The 26806-nt window shown below is 41.8% G+C and overlaps 1 pseudogene; it reads right to left on the reverse strand.

The window, feature by feature from the left end:
- LOC108387707 (dynein axonemal heavy chain 9-like) overlaps positions 1-26806 on the reverse strand; it is a 353770-nt pseudogene that overhangs the window by 268791 nt on the left and 58173 nt on the right.

A 26806-nucleotide genomic window follows, 5' to 3' on the forward strand; every position in this document is an offset into this window, starting at 1 on the left:
TACAATAGCCAAGAATTGGAAGCAACCTAAATGTCCATCGGTAGATGAATGGATAAAGAAGATGTGGTATATATACACAATGGAATACTACTCAGCCATAAGAAGAGGGCAAATCCTACCATTTGAAGCAACATGGATGGACCTGGAGGGTATTATGCTCAGTGAAATAAGCCAAGCAGAGAAAGAGAAATACCAAATGATTTCACTCATCTGTGGAGTATAAGAACAAAGGAAAAACTGAAGGAACAAAACAGGAGCAGAATCACAGAACCCAAGAATGGACTAACAGGTACCAAAGGGAAAGGGACTGGGGAGGATGGGTGGGTAGGGAGGGATAAGGGGGGAAAGAATAAGAGGGGTATTAATATTAGCATTCATGGGGGGGTGGGAGAAAGGGGAGGGCTCTACAACACAGAGAAGACAAGTAGTGATTCTATAACATTTTGCTATGCTGATGGACAGTGACTGGAAAAGGGTTTATAGGGGGGATCTGGTATAGGGGAGAGCCTAGTAAACATAATATTCTTCACGTAAGTGTAGACTAAAGATAACAAAAAAAAAAGAAAGAAAGAGAAGGGGGATTACTCCCTGATAGGGTAAAACTAACTGTAAATCAACGATTAATGCATGCTTTAAATATCCTTAATTTTGATCACTTAAAGGGTGTCAGATGATTGGCTATGGAGGTACACTTTTCTGATAATATTCCTTTCTCTTAAAAAAAAAAAGAAGCAGTTCCTGTGTGGTGACTTCCAATGAGTTCTATACAATGGTATGAAGGGCATATCAAAGTGTGGGCAAAGGGTCTGTTTGTGTTTATGCAGAGGATCAAAGCCTAATTTGGCTACCCAGAAAATGAACTAAGATACGATATGAAGAAGAACTTCCAACATCAGCACTCTCTGGAAGAGTCATACCAGAAGATGATCATCAAAAAACCTCAACAAAGATCCAGGCGATGCTGCAGTTGTAGCTGCATTCATCCCACCAGTTCCTGGACTTGCCATTGGAATGAAGAAGGAGATATCTAAGCTGGACTGTGCTTTCAGTAAAACAACAAATTTGACTGGATCTATACTGTTGGAACTCAACCAAGAATTAGGAGAAATGCAAGTTGTAGTGCTCCAAAATCTTACAACTACAGACTATCTACTGTTAAAAGAACATATGGGATGTGAAGAGTTCCCAGGAATGGTTTGTTTTAATTTGTCTGATTTCTCCCAGACTGTTCAAGTACAGTTGGACAACATCCATTATATCATAGACAAATTTTCACAAATGCCTAGGGTGCCTAACTGGTTTTCTTGGCTTCACTGGAGATGGCTGGTAATTATAGATCTGCTTTGGTTATGTAACTGTATTCCTATTATGTTAACGTGTGTGCGCAATTTAATTAGTAGTTTAAAACCTATACATGCTTAAGTTACTCTACAAGAAGATATGTCAAAGAAATAATCAATCTTCCCATGTTTTCTTCCATCTGCTACCTCTGTAGCTTTTCTTCTTCCTTCCTAATTACAACACTTAAATAGAATTCGTGCCTCATATCGAATTCACCAAGTATCATAATTCCTCCAAGTGGTAAAGATACCTCAAGACAAATTCTGGGCATAGAAGCCACAGGGCATAAATCTGCAAAGAAGTAAAAAGCTAACCTTTTCAAACAATATGACTTCTCTCTCACTTACCAACTTTACATTTCCCTGTATGGCCCCGGAAGATGACTGGTTAGCCAGAGACGGGTAAAATTCCTCAAGGGAGGAACAACCTAAGACAGGCACAGTCGCAAGGGGGGCCATCAGGTGAGAAATTGGGGATCAACAGAGGTGAGGCTTAGAACCTCACCCCCCCTGTTTTGAGAGAAATCTTCTGCATTCATGGATGTTTTATTGCCCTTGTCTAGCTTGGATTAACACATAGTCTATAGGCACACACCTGATCATCTACATTTGCTCTCTTACAACACTAAACTAAGTTTTCTACCTTTACCTTGCATCTACCTACCACTTCAGCATTTTATTAAAAAGTAATAATAATAATAATAAAGGGAGAAATGTGGGATCCACATATAAATCAAGTATAAAAATTAAACGAATATTCATATTTGACCTGATTGTTTATAGTTATTAATGCGTGATCAAAACCGACAGTTTCTGTGATGACTGCCCTTGTACTGTTCACCATGTAAGAACTTATTCACTATGTAAGAATTTGTTCACCATGTAAGAACTTGTTCGTTATGCTTCAGAAGATTGGAGACTGATGAGAATTAGGCTGGTGGTGGATTAATGATTGTGCATTGAGCATTGAGTCCCCTATACAGAATTTTATTGTTGTTAACAACCATTTGATCAATAAATACGAGAGATGCCCTCTCAAAAAAAAATTAAAATTAAAATTAAATTAAATTAAAAAAAATAAAATTACTCAGAATACAAAAAAAAAAAGAAAGAAAAAGAAAACCACCACCACCAATGTGGGATCTACCTGCAACTTAAAAGAGGACTTAACTGATAGAGCAAGAGTATATAATTATTTATATACGTAATTTTACTATTATATTATATTATGAGCATATATATTAAAAGCTTTACTAAAGGAAACAGGAGTAATTAGGAAAATATCACACTGTATTGTTTTCAATTAAATGCAAGAAACATGAACTTTATGAAATATAAGCTGAAAGATAAGTTGGTAGATGTGGAGAAATAAAGCGACACAGCAGTTCTATACTAATATTAGCAATACTGAAGGACTAAGTGACCCAAAATTAAACATGGTGGATAAGCATGGGAAACTGTGGAAGAATACCAAAGAGGAGGACTAAGAGACAAAAATAAGTACTACTATATGAAGGAAATATATGTGGCACAGAGAAAATAGAATTTCAACTTATGGAAGTAGGATGAACCTGAAGGAAAAAAAAAGTCCAGATAAATGGAATATAAATGTTACTTAAAAGCATACTGAAAGAAAACTTTTTAAAGATAATGAAAGCCCTGGTTTTCAGAAAGGAAAAAACCTCAGCGTATCTTGGGAACATTAACAAAATAAAGCAAATGTGTAAACATAAATCTTTTCTAAAAATTTAATTGAAATTTTCATCTCCATAGAGACCCAAATAGAAAAAAATTAGGCTTCCCAGAAAGGTGAAATTAAAAGGCAGGCAGTCTGCACAAGTCTTCCGTGAGACACAGCAGAGCTATGTCTGCAGGGATTTGAGAGGAAATTGCTGTGAATTCCAACCCCCAGCATTCAGTCACTCCCATGTGAAAACTACAAAGAGTCACAGATATAGAAGGAATTGGGAATTACTCTACCATGCTTCATCTCTGGGGACATAGGGAAGGGGCAACTACGCATAGATTTACTCAAACCAAGTGAGAAAAAATAAAATAATATATTTGAGAATGAGTACCTCATGTACAAAAGATATAAAAGGTCTGACAATGATCTTTGACCCTCCTATACATAGACTTAATAAACACATAGTTAACAAAAACAGAATGCTAATGTGATAAATATTTCAACTCCACCATGCCTGGGCTACTTTGTAAACACTGAATCTATAGGGGAAAAAGAAGAGAGGCTTTAATTATCAGGGATAAAGAGACAGAGAAAGCTCTCCCTTTATTACTTACCAACAATCTAAAAATAATTTCAGTAAGTGAGAAAGTCACTGACAAGGACAGAAAACTAATGCATTGGTGCCATCTTTTGGCTCTGCTGGAGAAGGTCTCATCCATTACTGATGGTACAAAAGGCTGCAATTCCTATAGAGGGGATTATGTAACAAGACCACATCATTTACCCTATGACCCAGCAATCTGGCTTCTGGAAATTTACCTGGAAGATAGACCTCCAACAATACAAACCTCAAAGTTATTCAATGCCAGTTATTTGTAATTGCAAAACAGTATCAAAAACCTATAGTATATTAGTCCATGGAGTTTGATGCAGATGAGAAAGATATCTTTGAATTAATACAGAGTGATGTAGGGAAAATGGAACATCCTACGGCTAGGATCCTCACCTGAACCTACACTATTTGATCATGTAACCGGCCTGCTGCTAAGCTACCGCTTCTACACCTGTACACAAGGAGCTATTATTGACTGAATTGCTATATAAAGACTTCTGGCCAGTGCTCTGGGCAGAAGCAGAGATGAAGGAGGATTATAGACCTGCGGACTGCTGGATGTGGATGTAATTCTAGTGCTTGAACTACTGCCAGGAGAGTAAAGCCATGTATAAACCCTTTTACCCCAAGACCGCTGGGTTGTCATTTCATGGTCTCACTGAAACCATAATGAACTTGCCCGGGGCTGAAACCCTCAGGCAAGGCAGGTGAGGAGGGATGAAAGCCAAAGGAACCCACAATAGGGATGCCATAGCTCCCCTCCCATCAGCTGTTCTGATGTTCAGACCTTTGATGCATAGCAGTGGTTCTCAAAGTGTGCCCTGAGACCAGCAGCAGTGCTTGGGGAATCCTTACTAATGCAAATTATTTAGCCCCACCCAGACTTACTGAATCAGAGACTTTGGGGCAGGCCCTAGGAATCTGTATTTTTACAAGTCTTCCAGATAATTCTGTTGCCCTCTCAAGGTTAGAACAACTGTCTACAGCTCCAAATAATAACAGTGAGTGCTTCAATTAGTTACTTTACTATGTTCTGAAAACCTGAAACACAGTAGGCATCTCCCATTTCACAGACGAGGAAAGTTCCTCAAAGAGAAGTGGTACATCAAAGACTAATGGTTACCAAGTGGCTAGAACCAGGGGCTAGAACCCAAAAGTTTGGATGCTCACATCCACTCCTTCCACAACCACCCAATGTCCAGTTAAGACAACTTCCAAGCTTATCTCCCAATGGAAATTTAAGCTCTAACTTTGGACCCCAGTTCACTGGACCCCTCTTTATAATGAAATCAACAGCATTCTCTGTAAAAGCTTAGCTCTTTCCACCTTTGCCATCCTCAATGCTTCTCCAGTTCTACTTTGGGGAGCCATCACCCCTGATAGGCTGGAGGGCCCCCAGGAAGCCGTGATGGGGGATGAAGAAGCTCTGAGGTTAGGGATGATGCTGGTGGCAATGCAGGTTCGATAGTCTGGCAACACTGCCAGAGAGAGGAGGCATCATGCGGAACCCGTACCTCTCCCATTGGGAGCTCCTGAGGCCTTCTGGATGTTTCTACAGGTGCTCCCTCAGCTTACCTGTTGTGGAGCTGTGCCGTTGGAAAGGATGTCTAACAAATCAGAAGAAGAGAGAAAGTAAAACCTAGGGAAGGCAAGCCTTTTGGTATCCAGGTACTCTGCCAGGGCTTTCTCACACAGGTACAATCTGAGGGCACAGACACAGAATTCCTAATTAAGTTTGCCTAGGTACATAGATACACAGACCTTGATGTGAACATACACAATATATGGAATACATGCAGAAATGAGTGCAAGAAACATAGGTATTACAAACATAAACACTGATACATTTCCATCAGAATGAACACCCCACTATTACCAAATCCAGGCACACACAGAAACACACATACTCACTCTTTCACTTGGGCAATTAAATAGGTCAGGAGCTCAGAGACAGAATGGGGAGAAGGGAATATCATCTCCTGCATTATAAGAGGGGGCAGCTAACAGACCATCACCTGCTCTGAATATCTTCCAGTTTTTCGTAAAGACCTGCTTTGGTGGTGGCTTCCACTACATTCGGAGTTTTCTGAGCATCATAAGCTAGCTCCTTAAAGTCAGCATCAATCCCTTCAAATCTTTTAGAATCCTGCAAATAAAAACGTGGAAAAACATTAACTACCACCCCCCTCAGTTCCAAAATCTCCCCTTCTGAGGCAAGTCAGGAGCAGAAACCTGTTCTTAGGTTGCCTGAAGATGCTAAGAAAGCGATACCTTTCGTCTTCAACGGCAGTTCTCAAACATTTTTGTCTTCAAACCCCTTTATCCTTTTAAAAACACTGGAGAGTATGAAAAGCTTTTCTGTATGTAGGTGTTTCTTTTGTCTACCAATACAGTTTTCTACATTAGAAGCTGAAGCTGAGAAATTTAAAAAATATTTGTTAATTCATTTAAAAAGTAACACTATTAAGCTCATTATGTTAACATAATATGTTCTTTTATCCAAAATAATTATATTCCCCCAAACAAAATAACTTAGAGAAAAAAATGGCATTGTTCCTTTTCTTCTCCTTTCTTTATTGCGAATCTCTTTAATGTCTGACTTTAATGAGATGACTAGATTCACTTCTCCGCTTCTGCATTCAGTGTGTTGTGATAGCATATGTCATGCAACCTCTGGAAAACTCCCCTGTATGCTCATAGAAGAATGAAAGTCTAAAGGGAAAATAACATTTTAACATTATTATTAAGACAGTTTTGACCTCGACTTTTGACTCTTGGAGGTCACTGGACCACACTTTGAGAAAGTTGGCATCAAACACAGAACTCCTAAGTCAGGTAGATAGTGGATCCAGTATTCTTTCTGGGTCCATACAGAAGTTTAGGCAACCAAACTAAGTTTTTCCTCAGCACTTGTGATGTCAAAGTTAGATGTCATCATTTTTCTGAAACACACATCCCCCCCGAGTGTTGTTGTAATGATTCTGACAATAACATATGTAAAGCACTTTAGCTCCATACCTGGTACCTAGAGTTTGTGGTATTATTATTACTATATATCAACAGTTACAATGGTATGTGCTCTGTGCACTGTTTTAATTGACTCCCTGAAAGAGGTACTAGTATTAGTCTCAGTTTACATCGGAGGAAACCAGGGCACAGAGCGGGTGACTTTCTTACAACCCCACAGCTGCAAGTGGCAGCATTCAGACTCAGGAGCATGCTGCCGGCCCTGTCTGCCCCAGACCTCTGTAATTCACCCCTGTCCAGGAAGACTTAGACTAACAGGGCCACGTAAAGTGAATTATGATTCCCTAATGAGATACTTGGCTCCAGTTATGTGTGGAAAAGGTATCAAGGTTATAGAAGTATTGGAAATACTGGCATAAATGTTAAAATGAAAAAGAGCTGAATTGAGAGAACTATAATTACACCAACAGCAATTATGTAAAAATATGTATATACATAAACAAAAATTGGGAAATATTCTTAATGAATGAAAATAGTTACTAATTAGGCTGTAAGATGACTGATTTTGTTTTGAGATTGTCTCTATTATCGTTTTGTTAATACGAACACATATTTACATATTTTACACACACATTTGTGGCACTGTTGAGCAGTTAATGATACTGATTGATTCTTTATTGTATTTCATTGAAAGTCTTCAAATGCCTCCATTAAAGTCTTTACCAAAGCCTCCATCCATGTCTTCACCTCCTTATAATTAAACCTGCTCTTCTTCAATCACTAGCACTGGAGATAAATAAAACGTGGCTTATTCAATTTGGCCTAATTACAAAAGCTCTGACAGAATTGTTTTCTGTTAGTTTCCACTCCAAATGTGCGACCTTTAATCTGTATTATTACATTAAATATGCTTTTGTGGGATGAGCTGGGAATATAAAATGTTTTGATGGAATGTGCTTTAAACTTTTTAGCAAGACCTGGATGTCATTAGACATTCTGGAATTAAACTAATTTGTAAGCAAAGACCTTGCTGTATGGAAGGGACCCAGAGAAAGCCTGCCAAAAAAAAAAATTCTTTTAATGAGTTAGAGTCCACTGAAGGAGCTAAGTTAATGGCACATTAATTAGGACTAATTAGAAAGAGCTATCAACCACAGGGAAGGTAGCAAAGAGAAGGACGCATATTTTAGAGAAATTCCATGTTTCGTATTTAGCTGAAGACTGGTATTTACCATGTGGCACAGGCCAGAGGGTTACAGAACAGCTTGCTGCTGAGAAGGAATGTGAATATGCTTGGAAACAGTGCTCTCTGCCAATCGACAGCTGCATTATAATCATCTATGGGACAACCCATGAGCAGCTCACCGCAAACTGCAGTAGCAAAATATTTTCTATCTCTTCTCTTGTGTACATCGGCTTTTTTAAAATCCAGGTTCTCTTTTGCCCACCCACCCAGGGACAAACTGACTGGTGTACATTTTAACTTCTTTCTTTTCCTCTGCCTGACTTTTGGTGGCTCGTGAAGCACAAGCATTTGTTGAGTGAGGCCAAGGCAGGCAACAGAGAAGGAAAGGTCTAGAGGATGAAGGAACTGGGTGCTCTTCCCTTGACTCAGGAAGGGAACAGAGGGCAGGGTTTCCTTTGCAAGTACCTGGGGCAGCTGAGCCCAGATATCGTCAGATCCAATGAACATACTCTCCAGATGAGACCACGTGCGCTGCACATCAAACCAGATGGCGATGACAGCATCGGCTGTGGACAGCTTCCTCTGCCAGCCCAACACTTCCTCTAGGAAGAAAGCAACATACTTGGACATCATCAGGTTCTGAAGCTGCACTTGGTTATCCTCCAGGACCTCAATGAGGCCTTCATCTGACCGCAGCAGGGGGACATTTGTCCGCAGGTGGGGCTCGTACTGGAACTCCATGCTGGCCCAGGTGGCATGCAGCTCCTTCAAGGTCTTCTCCATCCCCATCTCCTTCACTGCTTTGTCCACAATGCCCTGGACCTCATCCTCAAAGCGGTGCAAGAGCTGTGCCAGTGTCATGCCCTCACCCACGGTGAAGCTCACACCCGTGGCCTGCATCAGCTGCCCCCAGTGCCGCCACCGGATGGCCAGATTCTAGAGCTCAGCCACGGCCCTCAGCGAGGTCAGAGTGTTCAGCACAGTGCTTTCCAGGCCCATGAAGGCATCCCAGGCCCTGACTTCCTTGTCAAGGTTCCAGATGTGCCTGGCAAACTGCTTGCACTCCACGTCCATGGCCTCCACATTGATATCCCTCCACATGGTGGTCTCCCAGGCACGGATGCTGGAGGTCACCACCCCAGCAGTGTCCCAGAGATCCTTCAGCTGGCAGACCTCCTTCCTGCACTGCCTTAGCTGCTTGTAGTCTGGAACACTAACCTCAAACAGGCTGGCGGACTCTGCAGTGGAGGCCATGGTGGATTCCATCTGCCAGCATCCAGCATTTGATAAGGGTCAATGCTGTCAAATCTACAAGACACAATGTGTTTCCTTTGTAAGTACAGCACACTTATTAGTAATATTATTGCTGTACAGGCCCATTTCCTAGGATCACCAAAGTACTACCAACTCCAATATTTACTTTTTATTTTTAGTTGAGTGAAGTTGACATATAATATTATATTGGTTGCAGGTGTACAACATGGTGTTTCAACAATTATATTCATTATACAATGCTCATCATGATAAAAGCAGTTACCAGATGTTAACATATGAAATGATGAAATTATTGACTATATTCCCTATGCTGTACTCTTCATCCCCATGACTTACTTATTTTATAATTGGGAGTTCATCCCTCTTAATTCCCTTCAACTATTTTGCCCATCCCTGCACTCCTCTCCTCTATGGCAACCATCATTTGTTTTCCATATCTATGTGTCTGTTTCTGTTTTTTTGTTTGTCTCTTTGTTCTGCTTTTCAGATCGTACATGTAAGTGAAATCATATAGTATTTGTCTTTCTCTGCTTGGCCTATTTCGCTGAGCACAAATGCTTAGTATCTGAGTAAAGAGCAGTGAGTTTCACCAAAGCCTGGGAAGAAAAGACATTCAGGAAAGGTTGGAGTAGAGTGAACACAACCCACTGGAGGGAAGACACTCCAAGAGGAACTCCCTGCTTGGATCTTTTCTTCACTTCTGAGAAGGTAAAAATGCTCCTCTCCTCCTCCACCTCCCCCAACCCCTTATCCAGGGTAGAGGGGAGTCACCCCTTTGTTCAAGCCCCCTTCAGACTCTGCTGCCACTCACTGGCTTCCAGACCACCTGTCACAAAAGAGCACCGCATGTTACCGCAGATGCTAAAAGCCAAAGCCTGCCAGGAGCTGCTAGTGGGAAGTCATCTTTAAGCGAGAGGGCTGGCACTTAAAAGTCCAGCACTGACCCCATCTGGCATCGCTTCCTCTTGAGCAGTGGCTCTCAGTCTTGGCTGCATATTAGAATCTCCTGGAAGCTTTAAAATCTCCATGCCCAGGCTGCTCCCCAGATCAATTGAATCAGAATCTTTGGGGCTGGGGTGTGCGCAATGGCAGTTTTCAAGCACCCCGGGTGACTCCAATGTGCTCTGCTGGTGTCCTTGTCTGTGGTGAGACTCATGCTGATGGCCTGCAGTGCTTTCCTCCAAGTCTGAGGACCTCTGCTGGGAGCCCTGGAGTTTGAACACAAAGCCCTCAGCAAGGCACTCCGCAGTCACCATCAGTTTCCTTCACTGTGTGCCTCAGCTCAGGCTCCTCATCTAAGTCCCTTCTCCAGGCTGTGCTCAGCCTCCCCTCTGCCCTCTCTGGTCTGCTCTGCCTACATCCTGGGGTGGCCCCTGGATCTGCACTTGCCCCAATAAACACTACATCTAGCTTTAGAGTTTTAATTCACACCCCCTCATCCTCTTTTCTCCAACGTGTATGGCAGGTGTCCTCTGCTCCTGGTGCTCAGCAGCATTAACCTACTCGATGCTGCCAATCCGTCCAGACCTGTTTTTCTGGTATGGCCTCTCCATGTAAGAACTCTACATACAAAGGAACCCACACGCACAGATAATGTTTCTGTGGCCAGGAGCACGCAGAACCCAGTGTTCAAGGAGCCTCTCATTTTCCTCCACAATCTCTCTTTACACTTTTTCATCATCACCTCTTTCAGGTTTACTTGTTTCTATGTGTTTGGGTTAGGTACTGGGGACACCACAACTTACGTGTGAACACTGCATTCCTCTAAAATCAGAATAGGGCATCCCAGGGTCCATCCTCAAGGGGAAAGTTGAGAGGACATGAATGACTAGAGAACTGGCCGTTTCCTCCAACTGAGTGTGCGTATCCGTATGTGTGTATTGGCTGGGGGGATGTGGGGGAGAGGGGAGGGGAGAAAGGAAAAGGACGGCATACAAATTCCCTTTCTTGAACTGCCTCTTTTCTCACTCCTCTTTGGAAATATTGGACTTGATGGATGGAACGTGATCCTAATTAAAGTCATTTACCTGAACTGCTCACCACTTAAGCCTAATTGCCATGCAACACAATAACAGTTATGCATACCATTAAATTAGTGTCAGATTAACTTTGATGCTTGCTATGTTTGATTCCGCTTGTTCCATCTAAATAGTTTTTGGCCCTTGTGTTATGGTGGTGGATTTACTCCTCACTGGAATGAGGCTGAACAACAGTGCACGTCTTCACTGTTCTCCAGCTGCCAGCTGTCTCAGAACAGAATATGAGTTTGGAGATGACAGAGCTGAAGAGCGCCCTTCATCTATATAGGCAAGGAACCCTCTCCCCCATGAGAACAGTGGAGAAAGAACTAGAAGGAAAGAAATGTAACATCCTCAAGGCAAGCAGTCCAGCAGGGAAGATCACCATACCTGAATGGTCCTGCTTATTCTTAATTTCCAGAGACTAATTGTCACTGTGTAGGTTCTACTTTTTATCTTGACTGCAGTGAACTTAGCCTCTTGGTATTAGCACAAGATCGACTAGACAAATTCTAGTAGCCCACATGCTGTTTAATATATTAATGGAGTAAAATTCAAGAATAACTTAATAGGTAAGATATGTGCTATTAGAGTTTTGGGGGTGCACACAAAAGAAGACAAATGATCTTCCTAACCATTCCTTCCTCAGCACATATGAACATCCTTAAATCAATATTGGTTCCTCAAATATTTGTAAGAGGTGAGCATTTGTCAAACCTATCCCAAAGTTCATCTACCCTGTGGCATAGTTTTTGTTTATAGTTTAAATTTGTGGACAGTAATTTCCTGCAGCTAAGCACACATAAAAGTTAATTCGGCCTAAGTAGTGAAAAGGACCTCTGGACATGAGGGCAGGTAACCTTTTTCCCATTTAAACACTGTAGTGTGAATTGTCAGGATAGCCACAGACCTGATTAATGTGCCTAATAAACTACAAGCAGTTCTCTAAACCCAGGGGAGCAATACAGTACAAAAACAAGAAAGTAATAGGAGGGAAAAGGGTGTACTAAGTGTTTGAAATTGAAATAATAATGCAAAAGTATTTTAATCTAAAAGAGAAATGTCTGGAAAGTCTGGATGAAAACCATAATTAAGAGAGATGGAAATACTGTGTTCATGCATGTGATCTTGGAAAAATGGCTGATGCCAGCCTGACCTACACTTGAGCATAGACAGAGAAAGAGCAGTAAATGACTTAAATTGTTTTGTGGGAAGCTAGTAGCTGGTAAAGGTTAACCTCAGCACCATACGTGTATACAACGAATGATGACACACCTCTGCTTGATACCCCACAGGTACTGTAGAACTCTGCACATCTGATCTGAACTTGTGTTCTTTCAGCTCTTCCCATCCTGTGGCCCCCATCTGCGTGAGCAGTGGAACAGTCCCTTCCAATGACTTGTCCAAAATGGAAGACAGAGAACAAGTGGCTAATTCTCAAGATGGCTCCAGCACCCTCTTCTAGGGGGTGTGAACTGCCTCCCAGTGGGGGTTGAAGTTGGCATCCAGTGAACATGACTACTTACTCATTTTTGAAACTGTCCTGAGGCTGTAAGTCCTTGAGGTCAGGGACTGTGTATAACTTTAAAATCCTAGCCCTTGCATCATTTTTGCTGACTCCACTGTTGAGACCACAGCTTCTTTTGTTCCATGGAAGCCTGAATCATGTGAATGAGTCAAATTAGCTGGAAGAACAGGGTCAAGCTCAACTAGTCTAATGAACTACAGATATGTCCCTGGGAGATTTAATGACCCATGTTGCTTTTTTCTCCAGTGATTGAAGAGATGGTAGATGCTGTCCAAGTGAGACAGAGGTGCTTCTTCCCTCCTGCGTGCTCTCTGGGCTATTTGGAAAGCCTTGCTTTCTCTAGTCGTCATGCAGGATAGTAACTAATGGGATGGGGTCTTCAAGAAGGCTCCACAACTATTGACAGAATCTGATTGCCAGCCAACTAAAACCGCTAATGTTCCCCATTAAGCTGGAGCCTGCAGGGGTCAAATGCTTTGGTTAAGAAACCCCTGAGTTACCTTGGTCTTGAGATGGATAAGATGTCCTGGAATCATTCCTAAGGTCAGGAAGACTGAACAAGAGAGTGCTGCTGGAAGCACAGAACATCCCTTTCACTCAAAGAGGAGAATTAGTCTCCAATTTTAAGAGTTCTAGAAAGCCCTTGAATCTGAGTATGATGATTTAGCCAGTTACTGCGAAGTGAGAGAGCTCAACTAGGAATATGCTGACACAGCTGAGAGTTTAGGACTAAAAGAGGAAGTAAAACATGACTTGGACATGAAGAACCTCAACCCAAGCAATGTGACATCACCCAGCACCTGTCAGACTGCAAGGGCCTAATGAGACACTTTATTGCTTTTTCTTCCTCAAAGACAAGATAAATGGGAGCTTAACCTGTAGTCTAATTAGGAATAGACACTTGCATGCATCGACAAATGCACCACAGGCTGCATTTTACAAATTCGTCAATGATCTCAAAGTGAAGCAACCAGAACTAAACTCATTTGCTACTCATGGTACCTAAACATTTTAAACACACACATTCACACACACCAAACTAAGAAACAAAACAAAATGAATTGACACCCATGAAGATTCCCTTCATCAGTAAATCCACAATTCTGCTCTAGTCCTGAAGGTTTTCTTGAGGAGAGAAATACATCAAAATTGCAGTAATGTTTGGATTTCCACACTGCTGTGAGCAGTTCTTCTCAAAGCATTCTCTTCCAGAGATCTGTCTGCATGTCAAATTAACAGATGTGAATTTGGAAAACCCAGCTAAGGGGAGTGATATCCTCATAGCCAGCAGATAAAGTGCTAAGAAAGAGAAAAAAAATAGTGCAGCCACTAAATCAAAAAACAACAGCCAATCAATACACGTACACAATGTAACCATGAAGGAGGAATACCAGATTTCCATCAGATGACTAGCAAATGAGTATTGTCCCTTCAACCAATCTCAGAAGCCTGTTTGGGAAGCCATTTCACCAAACCATCTTGGGAATTCCTTTTTTAAAATTTTCTTAAGAGACAGTCTTAAGACAGACTAATGCCAAGGTTATTAGTATCATTACTTTTATGGCTGCTGCCATGGTGTGATTGTTAACACTAAGCAGTATTACTCAGCTTGATATCCTACCTCCCTCAACAGCTTTCGCTCTACATGACCAGTGTTGAATTTTAAAAATTCAAAGGCATGCCCAAAAGGAGAGTCAAAACAATGTGCTTCAAAGTCTGATAAGTTCCAAAATGAGTTCCACAGTGTTTCAAACAATAGATGTTTCTTAGGAATGAGGGCATAGCTACTAAGGCAATTATTCTAGAGGGAGACAGACTCAGTTTTAATGTCCTGGTTTGACTGCTGAGAAGAGAAGCAGTTACGTCCCTCCAGGGCAGCAGTCTCAAACTTGGCTGCATGCTGGAAACACCTGGGGAACTTTACAAACTACTGATGCCAGGTCTTACCCCCAGAGAATCTGATATAGTTGGCCTGTGGGGCAGACTGGACATTGGAAGTTGGACCTGGGTGGTTCTAATGTGCAGCTGAAATGGTAGCACACTGCTTCAGAGTCCTGTGTTTTATCTGTCTATACACATCATTTGCAGTTTTACAAATCTGCCCTTCCCATACTCTCAACACACTCATTTTGTTCTCTCTAGCCCCAAGTATAATACCTGGGGGAGAGTAGCTGCTTAATAAATGTTTGGTGAACATTATTCAGTAAGAATAAGTAGACCCTTAACTGTGGGCTAGGTTGGGTGACCAACAGCTCCGATGTGCCTGGTACAGAGGGACTTCCCTAGATGTGTGACCTTTCAGTGGTAACATGGGAACAGTCAAGGGAAAACCAAGAAGGTTGGTCACCCTAGTGCCAGACACTATGCTAAACACTTGGAAAGGGTATTGCTTTAACCCTATCAGCAATCCTATGTGGTGTATACTATTTTTAACCCAATTTTACAGACAAGGAAACTGAAGCACATACATATTGAGTGGCTTACTGACATGGGCATTAAGCCTGAGATTAGAGACTAGACAGCCTGAGTCCAGAGTCCATATACTTAATCATTATGCTCTACTTTCTTTCAGTAGAGTTGTGATTTTTGTTTGTTTCATTTGTTGCTTTAACATGTACCTCCCAGTGTAATATTTCAGAGCCTCTGATGCTGAGCAGTAGACCAGAAGCAGACCCTAGCGGATTTCCCCATTAAGGGAGGAAACCTCAGAGAATGGAACCTATGTGTGCATGCACACTGTGCACACATGTGAATGGTGTTGCCCATCCTATAGCTATTTTATGTAAAGACCCCTTAATCACTAGTAGGGAGGTGTCTGAGCATAACTAAGCTATGAAAGAAGTAAACCCTTCACCTCAAATCCTTCCTAATTTAAGCTACCAAAATGCCTTCCAAAAATATTTTAAAATTCTATCAGCCATAAAAGAAAAGGAGTTTTTGAGAATTTAGAATACCAACAGTTTAGTGAAAACTTTGTAATTATACCACATACAATCCCTTTATAGACCTGGAGACACAGAAGTTTCTAGACTTTTGAAGGCAAGGTCTTTTGTTTGCACAACCTGTGGTCATCTCATGCAGGCCCTGAGAGGATGCTGTCCAGTAGAGCCCCACATCCTAACCCTAAAGGGAGGGAAGACTGTTAACTAGTCTTAACCTGCTAGAAGAACACAAACTCAACAGAAAGACAGTCAGTGACTCAAAGGTGCCATGTTTATAGGTAAGGAGGCAGTGGTGGTGACTGATTCATACCTGAAGGGAGCTTCTTAGTGGAATTGCTCGCAGAACCACTGCTGTTCAGCATCAAAGGCTGTGCACCTCTGGCGGAGGATGCTCACTTCATTCGCTTGCAGTGGGGCCACCTGCTGCCTCACAGTAATGGCCATCTTTTTTATGTTGTTCCATTTCTCAGGCAGCTCCTGCAATGGAGACCTCAGCATGGTCAAACCCACATTGTTCCCTCCCTTCACCACAGTCCTGAAACTGGACAGACCCCAGATATCTTCACGTCTGCCACAACACCTGCTGCAATGCCATGGTATCATTTGTCCATTTTCAACAACTCCCCTTCCTTGACTTACCTCCCTAGTCAGTTGTTCTATCGACGATCATCTACTTTGCGCTCAACACTATCCTTCTTGCCCTCAGCCTCTGACCCAGTAACCCTTTCCCTTTTTATATTTTCCAAGAATACTTGGTTATTTTCTGTAACGCCCCACACTTCCTCTTAGACCACCTTAACACTCCTCAGATCTGCTCTTTTCTCCTCTGAATGAAAATAATTCATTCACCCTTAATTCTGGAAAAAAAACCCGACACACTTTGTCCACATCAATTCTCCCATATATCCTCCAGAATTACAGTGTTTCATATTTATTGAGTTTCCACCATGTGCTAGATATGACACATACCTTATGCATACTGTTCTAAAATATGGGCCTTGGGCAATTGCTAAGCCCTGTTTCTCATTTATTTCAATCCACCTCACCCAACTCTGAAATCCTAAAACTCCCCCACTCTTTCTTTTATTAGGAAAACAAATTTTGCACTGACCTCCAGCTGCTTAAAGACTGTTTTTGGCAATTCTTGTCCATAGGTCTTCAGCAATTCAATAGTTTGCTTTAAGGGCTCAAACAACTCATCAGTGCTGCCCTGCCGTTCTTTAAGAGCCGTAAGGTGTCCCATAATCTCAACCAATCCTTTAAAATAGCCTTTTTCAACTTCCTTGAGCAAGCCACTCTCACTATTTTTTATAAACACTTCAAGGTCGGCCAAGCTAAGCAAAACACAAACAGAACATGAGGAGCCACTCTCCTGCCTCTCCCCAAAAAGCAGATTTATTTATTGCCCCAAAAATATAGCTATTGCAATGGAGAACCTTCCATGTGCACAGCTCTCTGCGTAGACTGTACACTGATGGTAAGAATATGAGCCTTTTCAGAAGTGTCAGAGTCATGAAGACAAAGATGGACACTTTGATGGAGACTCTGGAGACACGACATATTAGTAGCACAGCTGGGGAAATGTGAACAAGGTCTGTAGGTTAGTTACTAGTACATCAATACTAACTTTCTGATCTTGACTGTACTGTGGTTATGCAAGATGTTATCATTTGGGAAATCTGAGTGAAGGTAAAAGTAAATAAATGAATCAAATAAATAAAAATACACTGCACAGAAAGGGAACTTTGGTACTGTTTTGCAATGTTTTTTGTAATTTTTTTTGAAATTTTCAAAAAAACTATAAATCACAAAAATACTGTCGTGTCTAAAATCATACACACTCGGGTTGTATGTGTAATCATGGCCAAGTCATTTAACATCTCTGAGCCTGTTTCCTCACCTATAAGATTGAAGAAATCATTTCTGTCCACTGGTTATTGTGAGAGTTGTCTTTAATTCAGATATATTTATTATCTCTTACATGATACAAGAAAAAAATTAATATGTCTAACACATGAGCCCAGGCCCTGAGGAGAGAATAAATAGGATAAACAAAGGCTTTGCCCTTTTGAAACTTACCTCTTAGTGGGAAAAATATATAGGAAACAAGTGGATGGAATAGACTGAACAGTTTCACATAGTGATGAGAACTATAAATGGGTAGAGACTATTTAGGATGGCTCTATTCTCTATGGAGTGGTTAGTAAAGGCCTTTCTATTGAGGTGGTTTTTGAGCAGAAACATAAATGGTATGAAGGAGGAAGCCACAGAGAGAAATAGAAGAGTTTTCAGGTAGAGGGAACAGCATGAAGGAAGGCACAGAACCTGGATTCAGTTGACTTGTTTGAGGAAAAGGGGAAAAGTCAACGTGGCAGAAGCATGATGCAAATGGGGAAAAAATGGAGGGAGAAAAGAGCAGAGAGTTAGCAAGGGGCCAGACATGGCAGGGCCTTAGTGGCCATGATAAGCACTCCAGATTTCATTCTAAGCAAAAGATCTGCAGCTGGAGGAGAACGTGTTTTAGCGGGAGGTGGTAATGAAAATGGTGGTGCTGGCTTTGCTGGTTGGGAGACAAGAATGGAAGCCAGGAGAGCTTCAGGGACTATAATCATTGTTCATGTGACAGACAATAATTGACTTTCACCTGGCTGGTGGACCTGAGGAGTGGTCAGATTCAAGATAATTTTGCATGTAGAGCCTATAGGGCCCACTGATGGATTAGGGGAGAGATGTGAGGAAACAAGAGAGATCAATAGTGGCCCCAGGCAGTGAGGTGAACAATGGTACCATTTAAAAAGACATGGAGAAGAATTGGGGAAGACTAGTTTTTGTGGAGGGAGAAGGGTAAGAGGAACATGTTTTAAACACATGAGGTTTAAGATGCCTCCCAGACACTAGACACTTCAGGGAGACATTTATTATTCAGTGGAGAGTTCCTGAGAGATGGGGCTGAAAATATAAATGTGGTAGTTATCACACAGATGTCCTTCAAGTGCTGGGTTAGATATCACTTGGAATATGAGTATAGATAGCTAAGAAAGTTCAGGATTAAGGTTTCAGGAATTCTAATATTTGGAGGTCTAGAAGAGACAAGCCCAGCTAAGGAGACCAAGATGGCACAGCCAATGAGACAGGAGGAAAACAAGAAACGTGAGGTATCCTGAAAGCCACAGGGAGAAACGGGGAAAGAGGGAATGATCAGCTAAGCCAACTCCTCCTGAGGGGTACACATGAAGATGCATACAGATCGTGACCACAGGGTGTGGCCGTGTGAAAGCTGTTAGCCACCTTGACATGAGCAGTTTCAGTGGGCTGGTCTAGTAAAAGGCTGACTGTAGAGTAAGCTGGGGAATGGCAGACTTCAGATTCTAGCTGTATGATGTACACGATGACATGAGTAACCCTCCTGCTCAAACAACTAGAAGGCATAAGCAACTATTTCAAAATCATTTAAAACATGCATCACTAGCAGGGCATGAAATTAAGGAATCTCCAGAGGATGAAGATGTATCAAGAGCAAGAACCAAGCAAGGTTTTAAGTTGGCATTCATATAATGGTTTCTACTGCAGCATGAAGACCTTGAACTTCCACTTTGATTGCTTGAGCCAAGGGCCCACACAAGGTGGGTAGGCTAAGCTAATAGGAAGCTGCAACACAGCAAGAATGAACAAGAAATAAACACACTGCACAGAAAGGGACTGTAGGGAAACTTGCCTGCTTTACCCTGGGCACTAGGTGGGCCACTGCTAGTTGAAGTGTAGGTGGTCTGGGATTGGAAGAATTCCCTGGATGACTGGTAGAAATAAAAAAAAGCAAATCATTCCTGGAAGAATGAAACTAGAATCTAATCTTCAAAGGTTTTCAACAGATAAAATTCCAAGGAACATGGTTTACCATCAAAAGTTATAACCCATACAAGAAGTCACCATGAGTAGGAGCTAGGAGAAACAGACACAAAACCTGTGAAGAGTTCAGATACTGGAATTCAGATGCAGAATATAAAATAGCAATATTTCATATATTGAAAGGACAAACGACTTCTAGTTTGAGTGTTTCACTTTACCGTTTCTGACCCATAAAGCAGGAGAAAGTGACTTCCTGCAGTTTCTCGGACATCAATTCAAGACTAAGAAAAACAACTTTATCATTTTAAGCACCATATGCCAGTTTAGACATAAGTGTTTTCTTTAGGAGTCACTCTAGAAGCCTAGATAAGTCCACACAGCCTTAATAAGTCACAGACCCTGCCCCTGACCCAGTACTAAGTTCAAATGTAAATTCAGCATTATCTCAGTCAGGAATGGAAGCAATTTCAGAGGCTTTCCAAATATGCCAGAACCGGTGATAGCATGTGGACCTTTGTCTGAATGATGGATTCCAACAAGTGACAAAACTCACTGAAGTGGATAACATGAAAATTATGTCCTGTGATGGCATTACTTTGTGAAGGGAAGGATAGAAAAGCTTTCAATATGTGTTTTAGCAATGCAAAAATTATCATACTGTGCTTTGTTGATGGACAATTCCAGGAGAAAGAAGCTAATAATTTCCTGTAGGCCTTTATGTTACCTTGAATCTACAACATGAAGAAACAAATAATTTTTAAGTTGACACATCAGAAGTTGTCTTAAAATCATCTAATGAACATGTTCTCCAACTTAAAAAATGAATAAATAAGAGAGAAGTCTTAAAATTTGAGCAAAGAGGGGGCGGAGCCAGGATGGCGGCCTGAGTAGAGCAGTGGAAATCTCCTCCCAAAAACACATAGAGCTATGAAAATATAACAAAGAAAAATCTTCCTAAAATAGAGACCACAGGACACAGGACAACATCCAGACCACATCCACACCTGCAAGAACCCAGCGCCTTGTGAAGGGGGTAAGATACAAGCCCCAGCCCAGCGGGACCCGAGCGCCCCTCCCCCCGGCTCCCGGCGGGTGGAGAGAAACCGGAGCGGTTTTTTTTTTTTTTTGGCGAGCGCTTTTTGGAAGCCTTAGAAGGACGGGCCCCCGTTGCTGGGGAGGCAGGGTGGCGGGACCGGTGAGGAGGTGCCTGGGAACGGCGCCGGAGGACAAAGAATATCCCGCGTTTCTCCCTGCGAGACCGGGGGGCGGGTGCCTGAGACCGGTGCCTGAGGACGGAGGAGGTCGCGCGTTTTTCCCCCTTTTTTTTTTTTTTCTCTTTTTGGCGAGCGCTTTTTGGAAGCCTTGAAGGGACGGGGACCCCAGTGCTAGGGAGGCACGGTGGCGGGACTGGTGAGCGGGTGGCTGGGACCGGCGCCTGAGGACAAAGAATATCCCCCGTTTTTCCCTGCGGGACCGGGGGGCGGGTGCCTGAGACCGGTGCCTGAGGACAGAGGAAATCGCGCGTTTTTCCCCATTTTTTTTTCTCTTTTCTGCGAGTGCTTCTTGGAAGCCTAAAAGGGACAGGGACCCCGGTGCTAGGGAGGCAGGGCGGCGGGACTGGTGAGCGGGTGCCTGGGACCGGCACCTGAGGACAAAGAATATCCCGCATTTTTCCCTGTGGGACCGGTGGGTGGGTGCCTGAGACCAGCACCTGAGGACGGAAGAAATTGCGCGTTTTTCCCCTTTTTTTTCTCTCTTTTTGCCGAGTGCTTTTTGGAAGCCTTGAAGGGACAGGGACCCCGGTGCTAGGGAGGCAGGGCGGCGGGACTGGTGAGCGGGTGCGTGGGACCAGTGCCTGAGGACAAAGAATATTGAGCGTTCCTTCCCTGCGGGACCGGTGGGTGGGTGCTTTTTGGAAGCCTTGAAAGGACAGGGACCCTGGTGCTAGGGAGACAGGGCAGCAGGACCAGTGAGCGGGTGCCTGGGACCGGCACCTGAGGACAAAAAAAAAAAAAAAAAAATCGCTTGTTTTCTCCTTTTTTTTCCTTTTTTTTTTCTCTTTCTTTCTGTTCCCTCTCTCATTGTTGCTGTTGTTGTTTTGGTTTGGAGAGTGCTTTTTGGAAGTCTTAAAGGGGCAGGACAGGTCACTTAGACCAGAGGCAGGGAATCTGGGGATCTCTGGGCACTCTAACCCCCTGGGCAGCAGGGAGCACAGAGGCCCCTTACAGAGATAAATAGTCTCCTGGCTGCTCCCCCTCCAACGGGGCTCCACCATTTTGGAGGAACAGCCCCAGCCAGGCCACGCCCACAGCAACAGCGGAGATAAACCCCAAAGCAACTGGGCAGGAAGCAGAAGCCCTGTCTGCGCACAGCTGCCCAGCACAAGCCACTAGAGGTCGCTATTCTCCCAGGAAAAGGCTACAAACCAACAAGAAGGGAAGCTCTTCCAGCGGTCACTTGTACCAGCTCTGCAAACTATCTCTATCACCATGAAAAGGCAAAACTACAGGCAGACAAAGATCACAGAGACAACACCTGAGAAGGAGACAGACCTAACTAGTCCTCCTGAAAAAGATTTCAAAATAAAAATCATGAACATGCTGACAGAGATGCAGAAAAAAATGCAAGAGCAATGGGATGAGATGCAGAGAAAAATGCAAGAGCAGTGGGATGAAGTCCGGAAGGAGATCACAGATGTCAGGAAAGAGATCACAGAAGTGAAACAATCCCTGGAAGGATTTATAAGCAGAATGGATAAGATGCAAGAGGCCATTGAAGGAATAGAAGCCAGAGAACAGGAACGTATAGAAGCTGACATAGAGAGAGATAAAAGGATCTCCAGGAATGAAACAACACTAAGAGAAATATGTGACCAATACAAAAGGAAAAACATTCGTATTATAGGGATACCAGAAGAGGAAGAAAGAGGAAAAGGGATAGAAAGTGTCTTTGAAGAAATAATTGCTGAAAACTTCCCCAAACTGGGGGAGGAAATAATCGAACAGACCATGGAATTATACAGGACCCCCAACAGAAAAGATCCAAGGAGGACAACACCAAGACACATAATAATTAAAATGGCAAGGATCAAGGACAAGGAAAGAGTTTTAAAGGCAGCTAGAGAGAAAAAGGTCACCTATAAAGGAAAACCAATCAGGCTAACATCAGACTTCTCAACAGAAACCCTACAGGCCAGAAGAGAATGGCATGATATACTTAATGCAATGAAACAGAAGGGCCTTGAACCAAGGATACTGTATCCAGCACGACTATCATTTAAATATGATTGTGGGATCAAACAATTCCCAGACAAGCAAAAGCTGAGGGAATTTGCTTCCCACAAACCACCTCTACAGGGCATCCTACAGGGACTGCTCTAGATGGGAGCACCCCTAAAAAGAGCACAGAACAAAACACACAACATATGAAGAATGGAGGAGGAGGAATAAGAAGGGAGAGAAGAAAAGAATCTCCAGACAGTGTATATAACAGCTCAATAAGCAAGCTAAGTTAGGCAGTAAGATACTAAAGAAGCTAACCTTGAACCTTTGGTAACCACGAATCTAAAGCCTGCAATGGCAATAAGTACATATCTTTCAATAGTCACCCTAAATGTAAATGGACTTAATGCACCAATCAAAAGACATAGAGTAATAGAATGGATAAAAAAGCAAGACCCATCTATATGCTGCTTACAAGAAACTCACCTTAAACCCAAAGATAAGCATAGACTAAAAGTCAAGGGATGGAAAAACATATTTCAAGCAAACAACAGTGAGAAGAAAGCAGGGGTTGCAGTACTAATATCAGACAAAATAGACTTCAAAACAAAGAAAGTAACAAGAGATAAAGAAAGCCACTACATAATGATAAAGGGCTCAGTCCAACAAGAGGATATAACCATTCTAAATATATATGCACCCAATACAGGAGCACCAGCATATGTGAAGCAAATACTAACAGAACTAAAGAGGGAAATAGACTGCAATGCATTCATTGTAGGAGACTTCAACACACCACTCACCCCAAAGGATAGATCCACCGGGCAGAAAATAAGTAAAGACACACAGGCACTGAACAACACACTAGAACAGATGGACCTAATAGACATCTATAGAACTTTACATCCAAAAGCAACAGGATATACATTCTTCTCAAGTGCACATGGAACATTCTCCAGAATAGACCACATACTAGCTCACAAAAAGAGCCTCAGTAAATTCCACAATATTGAAATTCTACCAACCAATTTTTCAGACCACAAAGGTATGAAAGTAGAAATAAATTCTACAAAGAAAACAAAAAGGCTCACAAACACATGGAGGCTTAACAACATGCTACTAAATAATCAATGGATCAATGAACAAATCAAAATAGAGATCAAGGAATATATAGAAACAAATGACAACAACAACACTAAGCCCCAACTTCTGTGGGATGCAGCGAAAGCAGTCTTAAGAGGAAAGTATATAGCAATCCAGGCACACTTGAAGAAGGAAGAACAATCCCAAATGAATAGTCTAACATCACAATTATCAAAACTGGAAAAAGAAGAACAAATGAGGCCTAAAGTCAGCAGAAGGAGGGACATAATAAAGATCAGAGAAGAAATAAACAAAATTGAGAAGAATAAAACAATAGCAAAAATCAACGAAACCAAGAGCTGGTTCTTTGAGAAAATAAACAAAATAGATAAGCCTCTAGCCCAACTTATTAAGAGAAAAAGAGAGTCAACACAAATCAACATAATCAGAAATGAGAATGGAAAAATCACGACAGACTCCACAGAAATACAAAGAATTATTAAAGACTACTATGAAAACCTATATGCCAACAAGCTGGAAAACCTAGAAGAAATGGACAACTTCCTAGAAAAATACAACCTCCCAAGACTGACCAAGGAAGAAACACAAAAGTTAAACAAACCAATTATAAGCAAAGAAATTGAAACAGTAATCAAAAAACTACCCAAGAACAAAACCCCGGGGCCGGACGGATTTACCTCGGAATTTTATCAGACACACAGAGAAGACATAATACCCATTCTCCTTAAAGTGTTCCACAAAATAGAAGAAGAGGGAATACTCCCAAACTCATTCTATGAAGCCAACATCACCCTAATACCAAAACCAGGCAAAGACCCCACCAAAAAAGAAAATTACAGACCAATATCCCTGATGAATGTAGATGCAAAAATACTCAATAAAATATTAGCAAACAGAATTCAACAGTATATCAAAAGGATCATACACCATGACCAAGTGGGGTTCATCCCAGGGATGCAAGGATGGTACAACATTCGAAAATCCATCAACATCATCCACCACATCAACAAAAAGAAAGACAAAAACCACATGATCATCTCCATAGATGCTGAAAAAGCATTTGACAAAATTCAACATCCATTCATGATAAAAACTCTCAGCAAAATGGGAATAGAGGGCAAGTACCTCAACATAATAAAGGCCATATATGATAAACCCACAGCCAGCATTATACTGAACAGCGAGAAGCTGAAAGCATTTCCACTGAGATCGGGAACCAGACAGGGATGCCCACTCTCCCCACTGTTATTTAACATAGTACTGGAGGTCCTAGCCACGGCAATCAGACAAAACAAAGAAATACAAGGAATCCAGATTGGTAAAGAAGAAGTTAAACTGTCACTATTTGCAGATGATATGATACTGTACATAAAAAACCCTAAAGACTCCACTCCAAAACTACTAGAACTGATATCGGAATACAGCAAAGTTGCAGGATACAAAATCAACACACAGAAATCTGTAGCTTTCCTATACACTAACAACGAATCAATAGAAAGAGAAATCAGGAAAACAATTCCATTCACCATTGCATCAAAAAGAATAAAATACCTAGGAATAAACCTAACCAAGGAAGTGAAAGACTTATACTCTGAAAACTACAAGTCACTCTTAAGAGAAATTAAAGGGGACACTAATAAATGGAAACTCATCCCATGCTCATGGCTAGGAAGAATTAATATCGTCAAAATGGCCATCCTGCCGAAAGCAATATACAAATTTGATGCAATCCCTCTCAAATTACCAGCAACATTCTTCAATGAATTGGAACAAATAATTCAAAAATTCATATGGAAACACCAAAGACCCCGAATAGCCAAAGCAATCCTGAAAAAGAAGAATAAAGTAGGGGGGATCTCACTCCCCAACTTCAAGCTCTACTACAAAGCCATAGTAATCAAGACAATTTGGTACTGGCACAAGAACAGAGCCACAGACCAGTGGAACAGATTAGAGACCCCAGAAATTAACCCAAACATATATGGTCAATTAATATTTGATAAAGGAGCCATGGACATACAATGGCAAAATGACAGTCTCTTCAACAGATGGTGCTGGCAAAACTAGACAGCTACATGTAGGAGAATGAAACTGGACCATTGTCTAACCCCATATACAAAGGTAAACTCAAAATGGATCAAAGACCTGAATGTAAGTCACGAAACCATTAAACTCTTGGAAAAAAACATAGGCAAAAACCTCTTAGACATAAACATGAGTGATCTCTTCTTGAACATATCTCCCCGGGCAAGGAAAACAACAGCAAAAATGAGCAAGTGGGACTACATTAAGCTGAAAAGCTTCTGTACAGCGAAAGACACCATCAATAGAACAAAAAGGAACCCTACAGTATGGGAGAATATATTTGAAAATGACAGATCTGATAAAGGCTTGACGTCCAGAATATATAAAGAGCTCACACGCCTCAACAAACAAAAAACAAATAACCCAATTAAAAAATGGGCAGAGGAACTGAACAGACAGTTCTCCATAAAAGAAATACAGATGGCCAAGAGACACATGAAAAGATGCTCCACATCGCTAATTATCAGAGAAATGCAAATTAAAACTACAATGAGGTATCACCTCACACCAGTAAGGATAGCTGCCATCCAAAAGACAAACAACAACAAATGTTGGCGAGGCTGTGGAGAAAGGGGAACCCTCCTACACTGCTGGTGGGAATGTAAATTAGTTCAACCATTGTGGAAAGCAGTATGGAGGTGCATCAAAATGCTCAAAACAGACCTACCATTTGACCCAGGAATTCCACTCCTAGGAATTTACCCTAAGAACGCAGCAATCAAGTTTGAGAAAGACAGATGCACCCCTATGTTTATCGCAGCACTATTTACAATAGCCAAGAATTGGAAGCAACCTAAATGTCCATCGGTAGATGAATGGATAAAGATGTGGTACATATACACAATGGAATACTACTCAGCCATAAGAAGTGGAAAAATCCAACCATTTGCAGCAACATGGATGGAGCTGGAGAGTATTATGCTCAGTGAAATAAGCCAAGCGGAGAAAGAGAAATACCAAATGATTTCACTCATCTGAGGAGTATAGGAACAAA

This window comes from Manis javanica, chromosome 4, assembly GCF_040802235.1.
Source record: "Manis javanica isolate MJ-LG chromosome 4, MJ_LKY, whole genome shotgun sequence".
In the NCBI taxonomy this organism is placed as follows: domain Eukaryota; kingdom Metazoa; phylum Chordata; class Mammalia; order Pholidota; family Manidae; genus Manis; species Manis javanica.